A 15,296-nucleotide genomic window follows, 5' to 3' on the forward strand; every position below is an offset into this window, starting at 1 on the left:
CTTACAGGCTTCCAAGACATGCTGATTATACTCACAGTTTTAACAGGGTTGGCCACTAATTTCTAAGCCCAATACAGATTAGACAGGGTAAACAGGGAGAGGAAAAAGAACTGTAATTAGGCATCAACTACATGACCTAACAGAGAGGCAGAAAAATATATTTAAAATATAATCTGGATGCATTTAGGGCATATTTCAGTGGGCCCTGGAGGCAATAATGTTTTCCAGCAGAGTAAAATAATTTATGATGACAAAGATGATGCTTAGATGCCTAGAGGAGTTACATTATATAAGATGGCAGGGAAGGCCACTGTACACATATCATATACATTTTAAAAGATTTCCATGTAAGTTATATTAAAAACAACAAAAAATGTGGTACCCAAATTTAAACTATAAAATAGTAGGCTGTAAAACTGTAAAACTCTTCTGCATCTTTGGATGTTTACTGTCTCTAAACCATTTATTGATCACTGCTTCTGTAGTGCCTCATGGTGTTACCTGTTTTTAAGCTGCCGTACTGAGTGCTGTGCATCATTATTCTCACTGAGTGTCTCGCGGCAGTCCTATAGGGTTAAGTACTGTCCTCACTTTACTTGCCGACACAGGACGGTGAAGTAATTTGCCCAGTTACATAACTAGCAAGAGGCAAGCACATTCGAGCTTTGAATCATGGATCTGCCAGATTCCAAAGCACATGCTTTTACAGATTACACTATTTATTGGTGGTTGAATTATTGATTAATTTGTCTATTTGACCCATCACCATCCCATTATTGTTCTCAGCATTGGAAGTTAGTCCATTCTGTGACTTCACAACTTAAAAGAGCCTTGGGAATCACAGGATCATAGATCAGGCCTTTTGCTCTGAAGTAAATAATTGACTATCTCCATTTTACAGATAGAGAAACTAAGGCTTAAAGAGTAAGTGGCTTGCTCAAGTGAGGTAGTCTGACAGAGTCAAGGCAGGGTTCGAAGATCCCATTAGACCAACTCTTGAGGGTAGGGACTCCATCTCACTTGCTTGTACATAGCATGGGAACTGGCACACAGTATGCAGTTAAAAAATGTTCAATGAATTTTATCCCTCTGCCTCCCTATACAGATGTGAAACCCTAAAAGCAATGTAGTATATCTCAATGCATCTCAACATTTGATCATGAATCACCTGCCCCAAACCCACAGAAACAAAATCAGAATCCCTGGGGTCAAGAGAGTGAGAATCTACATTTAATTAAATAGATCAGGTGACTCTTAGGATTGTCCTCATGGTTGAAAGCACATTTTTTGGAGTTAGTCAATCCTGGGTTCCTGAGTTCATATCTCAGCTCTACTAGTTACTAGACAAATGACCTGGGGCAACTGAGTCACTTAAATTTTTTGAGCTTCAATTCCATCATCATGAAAATGGGGATAAGGCCGGGCATGGTGGCTCATGTCTGTAATCTCAGCAGTTTGGGAGACTGAGGTGGGCAGATCACCTGAGGTTGGGAGTTCGAGACCAGCCTGACCAACATGGAGAAACTCCGTCTCTATTAAAAATACAAAACTAGCCAGGCGTGGTGGTGCATGCCTGTACTCCCAGCTACTTGGGAGGCTGAGGCAGGAGAATCGCTTGAACCTGGGAGGTGGAGGCTGTAGTGAGCCGAGGTCGCACCATTACACTCCAGCCTGGGCAACAAGAACGAAACTCCATCTCAAAAAAATAAAATAAATAAAATACAAAATAAGTGGGGGGTGTTACAAGATGGCCGAATAGGAACAGCTCCGGTCTGCAGCTCCCAGCGTGATCTATGCAGAAGACGGGTGATTTCTGCATTTCCAACTGAGGTACCTGCTTCATCTCATTGGAACTGGTTGAGCAGTGGGTGCAGCCCATGGAGGGTGAGCTGAAGCAGGATGGGGCGTTGCCTTACCCGGGAAGCACAAGGGGTTGGGGGAATTCCCTTTCCTAGCCAAGGGAAGCCAATGACAGACTACCTGGAAAAACGGGACACTCTCTGCCCAAATACAGCACTTTTCCCAAGGTCTTAGCAACCGGCAGACAAGGTGATTCTCTCCTGGGCCAAGCTTGGCGGGTCCCACGCCCACAGAGCCTTGCTCACTGCTAGCGCAGCAGTCTCAGGTGGCAGCCTGGCTGGGGGAGGGGCATCCACCATTGGTGAGGCTTGAGTAGGTAAACAAAGTGGCTGTGAAGCTCAAACTGGACGGAGCCCACTGCAGCTACTAGTAGGTCTAGACCTACTGCCTCTAGACTCCACCTCTGTGGGTAGAGCATAGCTGAACAAAAGGCAGCTTCTGCAGACTTAAACGTCCCTGTCTGACAGCTCTGAAGAGAGCAGTGGTTCTCCCAGCATGGCGTCTGAGCTCTGAGAACGGACAGACTGCCTCCTCAAGTGGGTCCCTGATCCCCGTGAAGCCTAACAGGGAAACACCTCCCAGCAGGGGCCAACAGCAACTTCATATAGGTGGCTGTTCTCTGGGACGAAGCTTCCAGAGGAAGGATCAGGCAGTAATATTTGCTGCTCTGCAGCCTCTGCTGGTGATACCCAGGCAAACAGGGTCTAGAGTGAACCTCCAGCAAACTCCAACAGACCTGCAGCTGAGGAACCTGACTGTTAGAAGGAAAACTAACAAACAGAAAGGAATAACATCAACATCAACAAAAAGGATACCCACACAAAAACCCCATCTGTAGGTCACCAACATCAAAGACCAAAGGTAGATAAAACCACAAAGATGGGGAGAAACCAGAGCAGAAAAGCTGAAAATTCTAAAAATCAGAGCCCCTCTTCTCCTCCAAAGTATTGCAGCTCCTCACCAGCAATGGAACAAAGCAGGATGGAGAATGACTTTGACGAGTTGACAGAAGTAGGCTTCAGAAGGCTGGTAATAACAAACTTTTCCGAGCTAAAGGAGAATGTTTGAATCCATCGGAAGAAAGCTAAAAACCTTGAAAAAAGATTAGACGAATGGTTAACTGGAATAAACAGTGTAGAGAAGACCTTAAATGACCTGATGGAGCTGAAAACCATGGCGCAAGAACTTCGTGATGCATGCACAAGCTTCAATAGCTGATTCGATCAAGTGGAAGAAAGGGTATCAGTGATTGAAGATCAAATTAATGAAAAACAGCAAGAAGACAAGGTTAGAGAAAAAAGACTAAAAAGAAACGAACAAAGCCTCCAAGAAATATGGGACTATGTGAAAAGACCAAATCTGCATTTGATTGGTGTACCTGAAAGTGATGGGGAGAATGGAACCAAGTTGGAAAACACTCTTCAGGATATTATCCAGGAGAACTTCCCCAACCTAGCAAGGCAGGCCAACATTCAAATTCAGGAAATACAGAGACCACCACAAAGATACTCCTTGGAATAGCAACCCCAAGACACATAATTGTCAGATTCGCCAAGGTTGAAATGAAGGAAAAAGTGTTAAGGGCAGCCAGAGAGAAAGGTTGAGTTACCCACAAAGGGAAGCCCATCAAACTAACAGCGGATCTCTCGGCAGAAACCCTACAAGCCAGAAGAGAGTGGGAGCCAATATTCAACATTCTTAAAGAAAAGAATTTTCAACCAGAATTTCATATCCATCCAAACTTAGCTTCATAAGTGAAGGAGAAATAAAATCCTTTACAGACAAGCAAATGCTGAGAGATTTTGTCACCACCAGGCCTGCCCTACAAGAGCTCCTGAAGGAAGCACTAAACATGGAAAGAAACAACCGGTACCAGCCACTGCAAAAACATGCCAAATTGTTGTTGTTGTTGTTTTTTTTTTTTTTGAGATAGAGTCTTGCTCTGTTGCCGGGGCTGGAGTGCAGTGGCCGGATCTCAGCTCACTGCAAGCTCCGCCTCCCGGGTTTACGCCATTCTCCTGCCTCAGCCTCCAGAGTAGCTGGGACTACAGGCGCCCGCCACCTCGCCCAGCTAGATTTTTGTATTTTTTTTAGTAGAGACGGGGTTTCACCATGTTAGCCAGGATGGTCTCGATCTCCTGACCTCGTGATCCGCCCGTCTTGGCCTCCCAAAGTGCTGGGATTACAGGCTTGAGCCACCGCGCCCGGCCAAACATGCCAAATTGTAAAGACCATTGATGCTATGAAGAAACTACATCAAGTAACGGGCAAAATAACCAGCAAACATCATAATGACAGGATCAAATTCACACATAAAAATATTAACCTTAAATGTAAATGGGCTAAATGCACCAATTAAAAGACACAGACTGGCAAACTGGATAAAAAGTCAAGATCCATCAGTGTACCGTATTCAGGAGACCCATCTCACGTGCAGAGATGCACATAGGCTCAAAATAAAGGGATGGAGAAAGATCTACCAAGTAGGCCAGGCATGGTGGCTCACACCTATAATCCTAGCACTTCGGGAGGCCAAGGTGGGCGGATCACGAGGTCAGGAGATCGACCACCCTGGCTAACATGGTGAAACCCCGTCTCTACTAAAAATACAAAAAAAATTAGCTGGGTGTGGTGGCAGGTGTCTGTAGTCCCAGCTACTCGGGAGGCTGAGGCAGGAGAAAGGTGTGAACCCGGGAGGCAGAGCTTGCAGTGAGCCGAGATCACACCACAGCACTCCAGCCTGGGTGACAGAGTGAGACTCTATCTCAAAAAAAAAAAAAAAAAAGAAAAAAAAGCAGGGGTTGTAATCCTAGTCTCTGATAAAACAGACTTTAAAGCAACAAAGATCAAAAGAGACAAAGAAGGCCATTACATAATGGTAAAGGGATCAATTCAACAAGAAGAGCTAACTATCCTAAATATATATGCACCCAATACAGGAGCACCCAGATTCATAAAGCAAGTCCTTAGAGACCTACAAAGAGACTTAGACTCCCACACAATAATAATGGGAGACTTTAACACTCCACTGTCAATATGAGACAGAAGGTTAACAAGGATATCAAGGACCTGAACTCAGATCTGCAACAAGCAGACCTAACAGACATCTACAGAACTCTCCACCCCAAATCAACAGAATATACATTCTTCTCAGCACCACATTGCACTTATTCTAAAACTGACCACATAATTGGAAGTAAAGCACTCCTCAGCAAATGTAAAAGAACAGAAATCACAACAAACTGTCTCTCAGATCACAGTGCAATCAAATTAGAACTCAGGATTAAGAAACTCACTGAAAACTGCACAACTACATGGAAACTGAACAACTTGCTCCTGAATGACTACTGGGTAAATAACGAAATGAAGGCAGAAATAAAGATGTTCTTTGAAATCAATGTGAACAAAGACACAACGTACCAGAATATCTGGGACACATTTAAAGCAGTGTGTAGAGAGAAATTTATAGCACTAAATGCCCACAAGAGAAAGCTGGAAAGATCTAAAATCGACACCCTAACATCACAATTAAAAGAACTAGAGAAGCAAGAGCAAACACAGTCAAAAGCTAGTAGAAGGCAAGAAATAACTAAGATCAGAGCAGAACTGAAAAAGATAGAGACACAAAAAACCCTTCAAAAAATCAATGAATCCAGGAGCTGGTTTTTTGAAAAGATCAACAAAATTGATAGACCGCTGGCAAGATTAACAAAGAAGAAAAGAGAGAAGAATCAAATAGATGCAATAAAAAATGATAAAGGGGATCTCACCACCAATCCCACAAAAATACAAACTACCATCAGATAGTATTATAAACACCTCTATGCAAATAAACTAGAAAATCCAGAAGAAATGGATAAATTCCTGGACACATACACTCTCCCAAGACTAAACCAGGAAGAAGCTGAATCCCTGAATAGACCAATAGCAGGCTCTGAAATTGAGGCAATAATTAATAGCCTACCAACCAAAAAAAGTCCACGACCAGACGGATTCACAGCCAAATTCTATCAGAGGTACAAAGAGGAGCTGGTACCATTCCTTCTGAAACTATTCCAATCAATAGAAAAAGAGGGAATCCTCCCTAACTCATTTTATGAAGCCAACATCATCCTGATACCAAAGCCTGGCAGAGACACAACAAAAAAAGAGAATTTTAGACCAATATCCCTGATGAACATCGATGCAAAAATCCTCAATAAAATACTGGCAAACTGAATCCAGCAGCACATTAAAAAGCTTATCCACCACGATCAAATCGGCTTCATCCCTGGGATGCAAGGCTGGTTCAACATATGCAAATCAATAAACGTAATCCAGCATATAAACAGAACCAAAGACAAAAACCACTATTACCTCAATAGATGCAGAAAAGGCCTTCAACAAAACTCAGCAGCCCTTCATGCTAAACACTCTCAATAAATTCGGTATTGATGGAACGTATCTCAAAATAGTAAGAGCTATTTATGACAAACCCACAGCCAATATCATACTGAATGGGCAAAAGCTGGAAGCATTCCCTTTGAAAACCGGCACAAGACAGGGATGCTCTCTCTCACCACTCCTATTCAACATAGTGTTGGAAGTTCTGGCTAGGGCAATCAGGCAAGTAAAAGAAATAAAGGGTATTCAATTAGGAAATGAGGAAGTCAAATTGTCCCTGTTTGCAGATGACATGATTGTATATTTAGAAAACCCCATCGTCTCAGCCCAAAATCTCCTTAAGCTGATCAGCAACTTCAGTGAAGTCTGAGGATACAAAATCAATGTGCAAAAATCACAAGCATTCCTATACACCATTAACAGACAAACAGGGAGCCAAATCATGGTTGAACTTCCATTCACAATTGCTACAAAGAGAATAAAATACCTAGGAATCCAACTTAAAAGGGATGTGAAGGACCTCTTCAAGGAGAACTATAAACCACTGCTCAACAAAGTAAAAGAGGACACAAGCAAATGGAAGAATATTCCATGCTCAGGGATAGAAAATGGCCATACTGCCCAAAGTAATTTATAGATTCAATGCCATCCACATCAAGCTACCAATGACTTTCTTCACAGAATTGGAAAAAAACTACTTTAAAGTTCATATGAACCAAAAAAGAGCCTGTATTGCCAAGACAATCCTAAGCGAAAAGAACAAAGGTGGAGGCTTCACGCTACCTGACTTCAAAGTATACTACAAGGCTACAGTAACCAAAACAGCATGGTACTGGTACCAAAACAGATACATAGACCAATGGAACAGAACAGAGGCCTCAGAAATAATGCCACACATCTACAACGATCTGATCTTTTACAAACCTGACAAAAACAAGAAATGGGGAAAGGATTCTCTATTTAATAAATGGTGCTGGGAAAACTGGCTAGCCATATGTAGAAAGCTGAAACTGGATCCCTTCCTTACACCTTATACAAAAATTAATTCAAGACGGATTAAAGACTTAAATGTTAGACATAAAACCATAAAAACCCTAGAAGAAAACCTAGGCAATACCATTTAGGACATAGGCATGGGCAAGGACTTCATGACTAAAACACCAAAAGCAATGGCAACAAAACCCAAAATAGACAAATGGGATCTAATTAAACTAAAGAGCTGCTGCATGGCAAAAGAAACTACCATCAGAGTGAACAGGCAACCTACAAAATGGGAGAAAACTTTTGCAATTTACCCATCTGACAAAGGGCTAACATCCAGATTCTACAAAGAACTCAAATAAATGTACAAGAAAAAACAAAACAAAACAACAAAACAAAACAAAAAACCACCCCATCAAAAAGTGGGCAAAGGATATGAACAGACACTTCTCAAAAGAAGACATCTATGCAGCCAACAGACACATGAAAAAATGCTCATCATCACTGGTCATCAGAGAAATGCAAATCAAAACCACAATGAAATACTATCTCACACCAGTTAGAATGGCAATCATTAAACAGTCAGGAAACATGGAGAGGATGTGGAGAAACAGGAATGCTTTTACACTGTTGGTGGGGAGTGTAAATTGGTTCAACCATTGTGGAAGACAGTGTGGTGATTCCTCAAGGACCTAGAACTAGTATTACAATTTGACCCAGCAATCAAATTACTGGGTATATACCCAAAGGATTATAAATCATTCTACTATAAAGACACATGCACACATATGTTTATTGTGGCACTATTCACAATAGCAGAGACTTGGGACCAACCCAAATGTCCATCAATGATAGACTGGATTAAGAAAATGTGGCACATACACACCATGGAATACTATGCAGTCATAAAAAAGGATGAGTTCAGGTCCTTTGCAGGGACATGCATAAAGCTGGAAACCATCATTCTCAGAAAATTGTCACAAGGACAGAAAACCAAACACCGCATATTCTCACTCATAGGTGGGAACTGAACAATGAGATCACTTGGACACAGGGTGGGGAACATCACACACCAGGGTCTGTTAGGGGGTGGGGGACTGAGGGAGGGATAGCATTAGGAGAAATAGCTAATGTAAATGATGAGCTGATGGGTGCAGCAAACCAACATGGCACATGTATACCTATGTATCAACCCTGCACGCTGTGCACGTGTACCCTATTATATTACAGTTTTATTACATTAAAATATAATAAAAACAATAATAAATAAACAAAATGGGGATAACAGAAGAACCTACCTCATGGGTTTTTAAGAGACAAAGTTCATTCACTTAATAGATAACATGTAGCATCTATTATGTGTCAGATGTTATTTTTTAGGTGCTTAGGATACATTAGAGAACAAATAGACAAGCTCTTTGCCTTCATGCAGCTTATCTTACAGTGGGGAAGACGGATAATGAATGATAAAGAAAATAAACAAATAGGCTGGGCGCAGTGGCTCATGCCTGTAATCCTGACACTTTGGGAGGCCAAGGCAAGCAGATCACTTGAGGTCAAGAGTTTGAGACCAGCCTGGCCAACATGGTGAAACCCTGTCTCTAATAAAAACACAAAAATTAGCCGGGTGTGGTGGTGCATGCCTGTAATCCCAGCTACTCAGGAGGCTGAGGCAGGAGAATTGCTTGAACCCAGGAGGCAGAGGCTGCAGTGAGCTGAGATCACGCCACTGCGCTCCAGCCTGGGCGACAGAGCAAGACTCAGTCTCAATAAATAAATAAACAAACAAACAAACAAACAAGTAAGCTATACAGAAAGTTAAGCGAGGCAAATTAAGAGATTCAGTGATAAGTATAATGGAAAAAAAGAGAATACAGCAAGTCAGATAGGGAATATGAGGTGGTACTGGTGGTTCAATTTTATGTAGAGTGGTCTAGGTAGGTTACATGGAGAAGGTAACGCCTAAGCAAAGATATGAAGGGGTTAAGGAGTAACTGACACAGACATCTGAGGGAAGAGCATTCCAGGCAGAGGGAATAGCCTTTACAGTCTTAAGGAGGGAGTGTGCCTATTGGGTAAGAGGAACAGCATGGAAATCAGTGTGGCAGGAGCCAAAAGAATAAGGGGGAAAGGAAGAAGAGATGAGGTTAGAGAAACAAGGGGCCAGTTCATGTACATGGCCTTTTAGCTCTACAAGCAAAAATCAAATGAAATATTCATGTTAAGTGCTTAGAACAGTAAAATGGTACATAGAAAATATTTAATAAATGGTATCTACATCTGTATTTACATGAAAATCTTCTGGTCCCTAAGCAGAGCTAGTCTGGAAGGGGTCAGGCTACAGGGACTCTAGTATCATTTATGTACTTTGGTGGGGTTAGAGAGTCCTTCAACATTTTTAAAAGTACAGAAATCAAACAGATCAAAGGCCTAGGTGATCCGCAGCAGCAAGCAGAGATTGTTAATTCTCTGCAGGTGCTCAGAAAACTGAACTAACCGAGGCATGCAAAGTCAACATAGCCATCAATAAAAGACAGGGAAGGAGTTGGGTGTGGAGTGGGGTGGGCTTGGCTAAGGGCTGAAACCAACAGGAGAGTCATTAGCAACATAAGAGAGAAAGCAATGGAGCATGGAAGCATCCTCTACAGCAGTGGAAACTCATTCTGATTATCAATGCAACCACAAAGTCATGATGAAAACAACTGCAAACCATGCAAACCATCGGGGAGTAAGTCAGGGAGCCCAGCAACATGAATGCACTTGTAGGGGGGAAAAACAAATTAAGAGATTCAGGCAAAACCATTCCCTTTCCTGGTGGAGGCTCTTTAATCTTTAATATCTCTCTCTTGACACTAGGCACAGATCTTGCCCCAACAAGACAAAGGATAACTTCTGAGAAGCTAAAAATTCTCGTTTGGGTGAAGGACTCTTGAGGGGAAGAGTGCCACGTGTCTGCCGGACTAAAAGATGTGTTCTCAGGTCGAGGTGGGTGGATCACGAGGTCAGGAGATCGAGACCATCCTGGCCAACACGGTGAAACCCCCGTCTCTACTAAAAAAATACAAAAAAATTAGCCGGGCATGGTGGCCGGTGCCTGTAGTCCCAGCTACTCAGGAGGCTGAGGCAGGAGAATGGCATGAACCTGGGAGGTGGAGTCTGCAGTGAGCTGAGATTGCGTCACTGCACTCCAGCCTGGGTGACAGAGCGAGACTCCATCTCAAAAAAAAAAAAAGATGTGTTCTCTTGGTCATACTGTCTCACACTGGGCAGATCAGGGCTAACCCACCTCCATGGCCTTTATGACTGAAGGGGCTGCAGGGCCCTGGAGCTGCAGACAGGAATGCAGTCATTTTGGGAACTGAAGGCAGGCAAGAATATAATAAAGGCTAGATGAAGATACCCAGGCTGGGCTTTAAACTGCTTTAAATTGTGCCAGTTTCTTCTGGCACCTGCCCTAAGGAAAGCAAAACCAGGCACCGTCCAATGGAAATCTGGAAGTGGGCATCCTTTGTGGCATCAATTATGCCAGTTTGGCCAGGAAGTTTGTAGTACTTGGTCTCTATGACCCTGACCTAACCTACTCAATAAGGGGCAGTTTAGTCTGAGTCAAAAGAAATGAAGAGCGACTCAATATTATGATCTTTGACTTAACATATTCAATTTGTAATTAAGACCATTATTAAAATTAGTATAAGAAATCAAGTCTTCTCATTCCATTCCTCAAACTCTCTGTCTGCCTTTACTATTTCCTGATAGTAACCATGGATATTTGCTTTAGAAGTTCTTAATTGCTACATTCTTAGCTACTTATTTAGTCAATATACTAAGTGTCAAAGGTATGCCAGGGACAGTGCTAGATTCTGCGGCAACAGCAAGGGATAAGACAGATAAAAATTCCTATTTTCATGGTACTTACATTCTAGTGTGTATATGTGGCAGCGGTGGTTGGGGAGACAGGCAATAAAAAGTAACAAAGAAAGAAATACTTTTAGGAAGTGAGGAGAGCAATGACATAAATCAGGCAGGGTGGTGTGATACACAGTGTGATACATGGGACCACATGAGACGGCTGTGCCAGGCTCATCTTTGAGAAGGTACCATTTGAACTGAGAACGCACCAGATGAGAAGGAGGCAGCCATGCAATCTAGGGAAAGAAGGAAGGGCAGACAGGGAGATGGGAACCAGCAACAAGAGTGTTTTGCTTCCTGCTTCTCCATTCTGCACACAAATGCTATTTCTCTGTCTCTGGCACGTTGCAATCTGTTAAAGAAATTGCTCTATGATGCCTGGGAAGGGAATAATATTGAATGAAACAGAATTCCAAGGGAGCTACATACTGCCATGGGGGAGGATGGGGACACTGAGGAAAGATAAGGCAAGGGCTGTGGAAGCTGCCCCAGGCTGCCCCATTTCACTACTGTGGTTAACTGGCAAAGGAGTCCGTGCAAATGAGTGCAGGATGTCCAAATCACAGCACTGTTTCACACATCATCATTTCAAGTCACCAACTGACAGGATTTAGCACTCTGTGTCTGGCAGCAACCAACAGTGAAGCAGAGAGAATTCCACTGGATTATCCAAAGCATCTGACCCGCAAATGAGGAGTGAGCAGAACATTTTTAAAAAACAACTCTTGAGTGGTTCAGTGAGCCAATTCCACATTGAAGAGAGACACACAAACATCCAGCTGCCTCTGAGGCAAAAGGTCAATTTCTTCTGCTTGTCCTCGGTCTTCAGAATCCAAGTTATTGATGTGAGCTGTGTCCCTCATTTTCTTAGCCAAAGGGGTAGACGTGAAGTAGAAATAGGCCAGATATAGTGTTCTGGGACAACACACCATTGTCTGAATCCAGAGAGCATCATGGCTGCAGTGGATGAGAGCAGGCTCAGTGGGAGAGGTTCAGGAACATCAGAAGTGCAGGGCCTGTCCTTTGAAGATAAAGTCTGGCTAGATCACCTTTTCAGTGAAAGAAGCTAACGTCTGCAGACAGATCTTTATCTTTGGTGAGCCCATCACAGATCCCCAGTTTAGGATGGGGGCTAGAATGAAGGGAAAAAGCCAATTATCACCCTATAAGAAGTAGATAGGCTGGGGGCGGTGGCTGACGCCTGAAATCCCAGCATTTTGGGAGGCCGAGGTGGATGAATCACTTGAGGTCAGGAGTTCAAGACCAGCCTGGCCAACATGGTGAAACCCTGTCTCTACTAAAAATACAAAAATTAGTCAGGCATGGTGGCCAGCGCCTGTAATCCCAGTTACTCAGGAGGCTGAGGCAGGAGAATCGCTTGAAGTCAAGAGGCTGAGGTTGTAGTAATCCAAGATCGTGCCACTGTACTCCAGCCTAGGTGACACAGCAAGACTCCATCTCAAAAAAAAAGAGTCTGGTGGCAGGGTCTGGGGAAGGGGCGGCAGGCACCATGTCCGGCCGCGAAGGTGGCAAGAAGAAGTCACTGAAACAGCCTAAGAAGCAGGCCAAGGAGACGGACGAGGAAGATAAGGCTTTCAAGCAGAAACAAAAAGAGGAGCAGAAGAAACTCGAGGAGCTAAAAGCGAAGACTGCGGGGAAGGGGCCCTTGGCCACAGGTGGAATTAAGAAATCCGGCAAAAAGTAAGCTGTTCCTTGTGCCTGAGGAGATGGTGACCCTTTATTTCATCCTTATTTAAACATCTATATTCCCTGCCATAACATCTTTTGCCACCTAAAGCTGGAATTAAGTGTTGTCTTGGAGCTGTTGTACATTTAAGAATAAACTTTTGTTAAAAAAGAAAAAGAAAAAGAAAAAAAAAAGTAGATAATACTGAACTGTCCCCCCCTTGTGGGTTTCTGATTCTCCAATCAAGTCCTGAGACCCTCCTGCTCCCCATCCTTCTCTCCTCCAAGTCCTTCTCACACAGCTGTGAGGTAAGATTTACTAGATGGAATGTGTTTGCAAAATCTGTTTTGTTCACTGTAACATGTTTATCAAAAAAGAAAGAAAAAAAACCCTGTCCCTTCTCACTATTTAGTTTTTGGTGACTGCCTTTTGGGATCTGGAACTGGATAAACAGATGGACTTCACAGAAGAAATCAGGCGAAGCGCCAGGGTGTGTATATATATCTTAGTCTCACTGTAAATACGGCAGATAGCCCTCGTCCAAACAGCTGTGCTGGTTTTGGAGGAAAGTGAGGGGACAGTGTCTTCTGGATGACAGTGCTCCCATTGCTCCAAGGTGTACCTCTCCCTGGTGGTGCTTTGGGCTATAGGATGCCAGATAGATTCTAGAGTTCCAACCTCAGATATATGACCCTGATTTCATTTTCTGGCCTCTGGCTGTGGTAACTAAGTGTTGTGCCAGATCCCAAACTATTGCTTATTATTCGTACTGGGTTTGTTTGATATAAATGAGTGCCTACAAATGTGCTGAGTGTTTGCATTGTGTATAATGAGGAGTACCTTTGCAATATACTGGATGCCTCTGTATTAAGGGGATGCCTAGGAGGGGTATATTTTTGTGCGTGTGTGTGTGCACGCGCACGCACATGCAGAAGTTGTGGAAGGCCTGGACTACAGCATTTGCCTGGCCACAGAGCAGTATCACTGCTGGGGGAACAAGGTACAGTGATCCCTCATGTGCAGCACACTGCTGCCCCAAGGGAACTGGGGGGAATTGTACCGAGCAGTTTCTCTCCTAATTTTTTTTGCCACCTTCTCCAGTATAAATCTCTACTGCAGGGGGTAGGGGTGGAGGAAGTAACTCTTTCGTAATTAAATATGCTTCAATTCCCAGGTATGAACAAACGTCAGAACATTTTAGAAGAATCTTTTTTTTTTTTTTTGAGATGGAGTCTCACTCTGTCACCCAGGCTGGATTACGGTGGCACAATTTTCGGCTCACTGCAAGCCTCCCTGGGTTCAGCGATTCTCATTTTAGGAGAATCTTCTAATAGAAAAAACATATTCATTTGCTTCACAGAGTAGGGTTCAGGTGGATGTCTCCTTCCCTCCTGGACAAACTCCTTGAAAAAAAAAAAAAAAAAAAGACAATATTGTCCAAACAGGAAACTGGTGCCAAATAGAGACAAAAAACCAAAACAAAACAACTCCCTGAGATAGAGTGGACTGCATTCATTAGGTTCAGGTAGCTCAAAAGACAGGAATATTAAATAATTAGACTCCGACAGATCAAGGTGCTATATAGGTAATGGGACCTCATAAGGACAGAACAAAAGATCCTGTTTCTAACAAAGGTTCTGCAACCTTTATACTACAGTGAGCAATGAGTGAGAGGGATGCTGCCCAGGAAATGAAAGGACTCAATCGTTTCTCTTCAGTGAGCGGAGCCCAGGAGGAGTGTTCCAGGGCGCTCTCACAAACACTCTTGAATAATACCATCCAGAGCCTTTGATTCAAGGAACATGCTGAAGAATAAACAGCCTATTAATCTGAGTTTTCTGGTGTGCCTGAGTATACAAAGCAGCAATGAACTAACCCCTTGGCTCTTGCAAACATCCCGACTGCACACCATCCGCTGCTCCACTACACAGCTCAGCCCCTCCTTCCCATGCATGCAATTTCCCCTGGAAAAGCTTCAAGGTTTGGGGGTCCTGATGGTTTCATCTAATGATGCTCAGGCCAAACCCAGGGTGCAAAGAACCCTTGTTTGGCCATAAGAAGGCACAGCCATGTGACCAGGCTCAAATGAGAACTGTGTGGTAGTGTGACTGGGTAAGGAGACAAAGTCATCAGTCTGCCCCTTTCTGAGCCAAGTTGACAGCCACAGGCCTGGGAAAGGAAGGCCCAGTTTCAATTGCTTCCTAGTCTTGGTTACCTTGGTGGCAGGAAGAGCTCCTGCATGGGTGGGCTTTGGGTGCCATTCTGTGGAAACATTCCTGGGCGTTTTGCCTAGGTAAAAATTACCAAGTAAGGTCCTTGAGTTTTCTTTTTCTTTCTTTCTTTCTTTCTTTTTCTTTTCTTTCTTTTTCTTTCTTTTTTTTTTTTTTTTTTTTTTTTTGAGATAGGATCTTGCTCTATCACCCAGGCTGGAGTGCAGTGGTGTGATCTTGGCTCACTGCAACCTCTCCCTCCTGGG

The 15,296-nt window shown here is 43.3% G+C and overlaps 1 protein-coding gene and 1 pseudogene across 4 annotated transcripts in view; one reads left to right on the forward strand and one right to left on the reverse strand.

Moving 5' to 3' along the window:
• The window catches only part of C13H11orf49 (chromosome 13 C11orf49 homolog), a 217,909-nt gene that overhangs the window by 45,201 nt on the left and 157,412 nt on the right, over positions 1 to 15,296 (reverse strand). The window lies entirely within an intron of this gene.
• LOC111544899 lies at positions 12,613 to 12,991 on the forward strand (annotated as a pseudogene). Its single transcript, XR_002732293.1, has one exon. The product of XR_002732293.1 is annotated as a translation machinery-associated protein 7 pseudogene (transcript).

Source organism: Piliocolobus tephrosceles, chromosome 13, assembly GCF_002776525.5.
Source record: "Piliocolobus tephrosceles isolate RC106 chromosome 13, ASM277652v3, whole genome shotgun sequence".
Lineage (NCBI taxonomy): Eukaryota > Metazoa > Chordata > Mammalia > Primates > Cercopithecidae > Piliocolobus > Piliocolobus tephrosceles.